Source organism: Sarcophilus harrisii, chromosome 5 (genome assembly GCF_902635505.1).
Source record: "Sarcophilus harrisii chromosome 5, mSarHar1.11, whole genome shotgun sequence".
NCBI classification, from domain to species: Eukaryota; Metazoa; Chordata; class Mammalia; order Dasyuromorphia; family Dasyuridae; genus Sarcophilus; species Sarcophilus harrisii.
Window position 1 is genome coordinate 131,874,800 of NC_045430.1, and position 6,000 is coordinate 131,880,799.

A 6,000-nucleotide genomic window follows, 5' to 3' on the forward strand; every position below is an offset into this window, starting at 1 on the left:
ATAATATTCTAATTGCTATTTTCCCCTCAGGTTCTTTGGTATCAGGGCATTTTTCCTAGATAATTTCTTGAAAGATGATGCCTGGGCTCTTTTTGTGATTGTGGCTTTCAGGTTGTCCAATCATTTTTTTCTTTTTTCTTTCTTTCTTTTTAAAAAAAAATTATAGCTTTTTATTTACAAGATATATGCATGAGTAATTTTACGGCATTGACAATTGCCAAACCTTTTGTTCCAATTTTTCCCCTCCTTCCTCCCATCCCCTCCCCAAGATGACAGGATGACCAATACATGTTAAATATGCTAAAGTATAAATGAAATACAATATAAGTATACATGTCCAAACAGTTATTTTTCTGTACAAAAAGAATCGGATTTTGAAATAGTGTACTATTAGCCTGTGAAGGAAATAAAAAATGCAGGCAGACAAAAATATAGGGATTGGGAATTCTATGTAATGGTTCATAATCATCTCCCAGAGTTCTTTCTCTGTGTCCAATAATTCTTAAATGATCTTTTCTAGGTCCTATTGTCTTCTAGGTCAATTGTTTTTACAATGAGATATTTCACATTTTCTCCTGGTTTTTTCATTCTTCCAACTTCATTTGATTGTTTTTGATGTTTAATGGAATCATTATCTTCTACTTGCCCCATTCTAATTTTTAAGGAATAATTTTCTTTATTAATCTTTTGTACCTTTTCTAGGAAGGTGTGGAGGTTTTAAGGAAGCAGCCTTAGTCTCAGTTGAAATAAATAATTACTCCAAAATCCAGCCAGCTGGTAAAAATGCAAACGTTTATTTCTCCTTCCAAATTAGCCCGGTTAGTTCAGAGACCTATCTCTCTGCTTGAGCTCTTGCAGCTTTGTCCTTGGCTTCTGCCTCTGCTTTCTTCAGCCTCCAGCTCAACTCCAACTCGTGGCTTCTCAATCTCCAACTGAGGCAAGTAGTGTCCTGTATCTCCCAGAGTGTTCTATTTATGTTACTTCTCTGAGAGTGGGATTGTGGGATATCTCGCAGCATGCTCTCTGGCCCTAAGGGAAGTGTGAATTCAGATATCTCTTTCTAAACCTTTAATCTCCCAAAGGTGTGAACTCCATTGAGTACTTAGATATTTATGAGCTCTCTAAAGGTATGAACGCAAGCATTGTTTCCATCAGTATTAGCAACTTATCACTTTGTAAGGATTCGCTCTCAGGTGTGAACCAATAAGCACTGTATCAGTTCTATTGAGTTAAAACCAGGATTCTGACATCACCTTGTTTCAAGTTGAGTTGACACTAGGATTCCAACATCTCCCCTTTTCTTTTGATTTAAAATATAGGTGGTCGGAGTTGAGCTGGAGGCTGAAGAAAGCAGAGGCAGGAGCCAAGGACAAAGCTGCAAGATCTCTTGGAGCCAGGCAGAGAGATAGGGCTTGTGGGTTCCAAGAGCTCTCTCCAAGTAAAACTCTCTGGAGCTCCCAGAGTTTCTAGTAACTCCTCAAGTAACTAACTCAAGTAAGTACCTCAAGTAAGTACCTCCAGCCAGTTCCCAAGCTCCAAGAGCTCCCTCTATTTATGTGATCTCCCAAAGGTTAACTCCACCTTCTGGAGGGAGAGGGATTCTGGGTTATCTCCCAGAGTGCTCTCTGGTCCCAAGAACTTCAAGGGAGGTGTGAATTCAGACTAAGCCAGCCCTGAATTCTCCCAAAGGTGTGAACTCCATTGAGTACTTAGATACTTATGAGGTCTCTAAAGATGTGAACACAAGCATTGTTTCTATCAGTTCCACTTAGGACTTTGTTTCAAGTTCTGGCCCAAAATATCTCTTTCTAAGATCAAATCAACTCCAATGGCTTAACACTTTGTAAAGATTCCAACAGGAAGGTTCCTTGCTTCCCTGCAGCCACAAGTGCTAACATTCCTTCTGGTCTTGGAACAATCTATGTCTGAGCCCTCTGCTCTCCTGTTGCTACAAGTGCTAGTGCTGCCTTGGGAGTGAGAACAGCATCCTTGTTCCTCTCTGGCTGCAAGACCTAGTACTTCTCTTTATTCTGAAACTCAGAATGTGCATGAGTAATGCAACAAGGTCCTGCACTCAATGCTAGCAAAGGATCTCCTATAATCTCTTTCTGATCAGTTGTCTGATCTCCCCCTTCCCCTTACTATCTCTGGGCTGAAAACTCTCACAGCTACTGCTGCTACTGTCACAATCATCTCCAAGTCCTGTTGCTAGTGTTGCTCCTATATGTACTTAAGGGGGGTCTCCACCTCAGTGTCATAGACCTCTCCTGCCTACCTCTTAAATTCCTCTAGGGCTAGAAAAATATTTTACTCCGACCTTTTGTTGGTTCTGCCATTTCAGAATTTTATTTGAGACATTATTTTAAAGTTGTTTGGAGGAAAACATTGGCTGAGCCCAACTGGGTTGCTGCCTCTACCATCTTGGCTCTCTCCCCTACTCGGCCCCTCAATTTGTCTGTTTTTACAGTATTGGTATTATATTTACTGTTTTATTTTTTTCAGCTCACTTCTCTCTAGAGGGAAATATATACAAGTCTTCCCAGGTTTCGCCAAAATCATCCTTTTTATTATTTCTCATAGCACAACAGTATACCATTATAGAATGTAAGATTCTTCTTTTTTTAAATTTTTATTTATTTTTAAAATTATAACTTTTTATTGACAGAACCCATGCCTGGGTAATTTTTTACAACATTATCCCTTGCACTCACTTCTTTTCCGACTTTTCCCTCCTTCCCTCCACCCCCTCCCCCAGATGGCAAGCAGTCCTATACATGTTAAATATGTCACAGTATATCCTAGATACAATATATGTGTGCAGAACCAAACAGTTCTCTTGTTGCACGGGAAGAATTTGATTCAGAAGGTAAAAATAACCCGGGAAGAAAAACAAAAATGCAAACAGTTTAAGAATGTAAGCTTCTTAAGGATGAGATAGTTTTGTTTTATCTTGTTTTTTATCTTTCTTTCTTTCCCCATTTCTACTTCTTTTTAAAATTATTAATCTATTTATTTAAAACTAAATACAATATAAAAAACACAAATAGAAGGAAAAAAAAAACATTGTCAGATGTCCAGCAGAATATCAAGCAAGATTAAAATATTTAATGATAAATTTCCATGTCAAGAAAGTATCTATAATAATCGAAGACATTCTATTCATGACTTTCCATCTTACCTTTGTTTCTTTATAGTTATCTTGACTTATGTCTTGCCATTGTACTTCAGTGACTGGAGGAGAGAGTGAGCCTCTTTTACTTAAATCGAGTTCACATGCAAATGTTCTTTGCTGTGCATTTTTTACCTTAATTCTTTTTTTCCCCCCTTTCATCCCACCCACTTCCTCCAAGCAGGCTACAGTTAAGCACAGATATATTTATGTGGGTGTGTGTTTTTATGTGTGTTCACACAACACACACACACACACACATATAAACATTTATCTTTATGCAAACATACATATACTTACATGCTTATCAACACACATAAATATACATGCACATTAATTTTTTTAAAAATCTGCATCTAAAGCAGTATCAATATGGCTGATATATTATGTAGATTTTTCTCCTGAATGAATTTTTAAGTTTGATTTAAGTTTAAGATTTTTTTCCTGATAAATTCTATTCCTAATCTTTATTATGTTTGTGTATATTTCTTATTTCCCATTCCTTCTAAGTCTTCTACTTTAGTTTTATTCCATAATTTGCCTTGTTTCCCCAATTTTTAGCACAATTCTTGATGCATAATAAGGGCTTAATAAATGCTTCATAGTTACCTGCTGTGATGAAATGGTAAAATCATTGTGATAGACAAAAAAAAGCACTATTATCTTCTTAGTTACTCATGGTAGTAACTTCAGAGTTGTTCGATTGTTCTTTGTTACTTATCATCCATTTCCGGGGAGTTTGTCAATTCATTTCTTATTATGTTCAGAGTATTTCTCATATCTAGTCACTTCTGTCCATCCTGACCTATAATCACCAGTTTAATTCTCTTTATCTTTTCTAGAACATTGTAATAGACCCATTGTTTCATCATGGAACCTTAGGGATTATATAATTCCACCTCATTTTGTAGAAGAGGAAATAAAAACTCACAGGAAATGACCAATAGGTAGAACAAAGATTTGACCTTGAGTCCTCTGACTTTAGATCCTTCTAGCATATCATATTCTTCCTGCCTGCAACTAAGATAGGCATAGCATTTATTTATTAAAAAATCTTAATAATCTCTCAATTTCTGCTAACAAGGTTTAATTTCTGAGTATAGAATTCAAGATATTACATAAGCAGGAATGGCAAATCTTAACTCTGGAGACAGAGAACCTATATTCAATTCCTGCCTTTGATTCTTATCACCCATATGACATTGAACCCGAGTTCAAATCTATCCCCAGATACTTACTATCTGTGTAACCCTGGACAATCACTTAATTTTGATAACCTTAGTTTCTTCATCTGTAAAATGAGGGGGTTAGACTAGGAGCTTCTGAGAACACTTTCAGAACTAGATCAATGATTCTTCAAGACCCAACTCATTTGTCAATTCTTCAGTTTGTCAGTGAAGGGCCCTCTGACACCTAATCATCCCATCTCAAATGAAAATGATTCTCCCTCCCCAGATTTCTCCCAGCATTTTGTCTAGTTCTCTCTTTTGCCCCTATCCCATTTTATTTGTGTCACACTTATTGGTAAACATGTCATAACCCTAATATTAATTGTTAGGTCACTGAGAGCATACACTATGTTATTTTTTTCAACTTTATATCTCCTGTGCCTTACATATTGATGTCTAACTTGTGTTTGCTAAATTAATTTAACTGCATTAGAAGAAGCTTGATTAGCTCATTACCTCTTGCCTGGACTACTGCAATGACCTCCTAATTTGTTTTTCTCAATCTAGTTTCTTCTCTTTCCAGTCTATCTTCTAAAACTAATTGGTATTCCTAAAGTATAGGTTTGACCACATTTTTCCTTACCTTTTGTGATCTCTATTGCCTCTATAATAAAATACTCCTCTATCTGATATTTACAGTCATATAGACTATCTTTTCAAACTTCATTCTTATTACCCTCCTTAATGTGGATGATATTACAAACTGACCAACTTGCATTTCTAATTCTCTTGGGTTTGCACAGATAATCCCCAAGGCCAGACTGTTCTTTATCCTCACTTCTCCTTCTCCTTTTTCTTTTTCTTCTTCTTCATCATCTTCTCTTCTCTTCTTTCTTTCTTTCTCCTCCTCTCTCTCCTCCTTTTTTTCTTCTCTCATTTTCTCTCTCCTCCTTTTTCTCTCTCCTTCTATCTCTCTTTCTTCTGGCTGTCTGAATGTTTGTATCTGTCTCTCCCTCTCTGTCTCTGTCTCTCTGTTGCTCTCTGTCACTCTCTGTCTCTTTCTTTGTTTCTCTGTCTCTCTGTTTTTCTGTCTCTCTCTCTGTTTCTCTGTTACTGTCTCTGTCTTTCTATCTTTGTCTCTGTCTCTCCCCTTCTTCCCCTTTCTCTTCCTCCCCCTTCTCCTTTCTCCAACAGTAGGAGTATGGAGACAGCATTCATATGATAGCAAATGACTGTACTTACTTAGGTGATTATGTCGGAGACTTTTTCTGAAACCCTGTCATCCCTATTACACACGAAATGTGGAAAACTTTTACTTAGCCCGAGGCACTGTTTTAGCCATTTTGAAACACAAAACAGATTGCTTGGTGGAAGGAAAGTCATCTTTATCTTTCTCTGTGGCCCTGTGGAAAGGATTGATTCCTTTAATTAATTGATTTTTTTTTTATTCTGTGCTTGACAAATGCCAGTTTCTGCCTTTCTGCCTCTCACCAACTGAATCATCCAAAATCTCCCTTATGTCAAATATGCCCAATCCATTCCATTCCCCATGCTATTTAAAGAATGTTAATGCTGATGTTCAAGTTTGTCATGATAGTAAAATCTAGCCCTTGGAGATATATATATATATATATATATATATATATATATATATATATATAA

General features: G+C 36.7%; 1 protein-coding gene across 1 annotated transcript in view; it reads right to left on the minus strand.

Annotated features, from left to right (window-relative positions):
- The window catches only part of SEPHS1 (selenophosphate synthetase 1), an 85,286-nt gene extending 81,310 nt beyond the window's left edge, over window positions 1-3,976 (minus strand). The window contains exon 1 of the mRNA XM_031938596.1: window positions 3,779-3,976. The gene's annotated coding sequence lies outside the window, so the exon portion shown is untranslated. The remainder of the gene's footprint in view (window positions 1-3,778) is intronic.
- Window positions 3,977-6,000: the final 2,024 nt, after the last annotated feature.